This window comes from Penaeus monodon, chromosome 24, assembly GCF_015228065.2.
Source record: "Penaeus monodon isolate SGIC_2016 chromosome 24, NSTDA_Pmon_1, whole genome shotgun sequence".
In the NCBI taxonomy this organism is placed as follows: Eukaryota; Metazoa; Arthropoda; class Malacostraca; order Decapoda; family Penaeidae; genus Penaeus; species Penaeus monodon.
Genome location: NC_051409.1, coordinates 10903111 through 10903640, shown reverse-complemented (window position 1 = coordinate 10903640; position 530 = coordinate 10903111). Strand labels below are relative to the sequence as shown.

The window sequence follows — 530 nt, the reverse complement described above, 5'->3', positions numbered from 1 at the left end:
GGAGGGTGATGAAGGCTGTGATTTTTTTTTTTTGTAATGTTTGTTGTGCTGGCCACGCTAATGTGTCTCTTTGAATGAATCGTATTTCTTCTCTTGGCGAATTAAATGTTTATTCATTAATATTAAGAGATACCTCGTTATAAACAAAAAATCAAACACTCGTTCAGATTCAGTCAAACAACCAAACAAATGCTTAATTAGCCTGTCTGGAGTAGCGAGGGCTGGAAGGAGTGTCAGGTCCCGACAGGTCATATTGTCACCACCTGACCTGTGTAGCCATGACAGCTGCCTGGCTCGGGACAGATTACCGTGGCAGGTAACACGGTGCTCACACGCTACGCCTCGGTTCGCGCTCTCCTCTCTGCTCGCGTTGTCTCGTGTCGTTATTTTAAATGTCGGTGCCAGATAGCGGGGTTTCTTTAACTGCCTCTTGTTCCGTTTCTTTCTTTCTTTCGTCCCTTTAGTGCTCTTCGTGCATGTACGTTTTCTTTACGAATTTTTGGCTTCATGTTCTCATCGCTCTCCCCCCC

General features: G+C 45.3%; 1 protein-coding gene across 1 annotated transcript in view; it reads left to right on the top strand.

Moving 5' to 3' along the window:
* The window catches only part of LOC119588564 (protein limb expression 1 homolog), a gene marked incomplete at its 3' end in the record, with an annotated part of 45120 nt that overhangs the window by 39904 nt on the left and 4686 nt on the right, over positions 1–530 (top strand).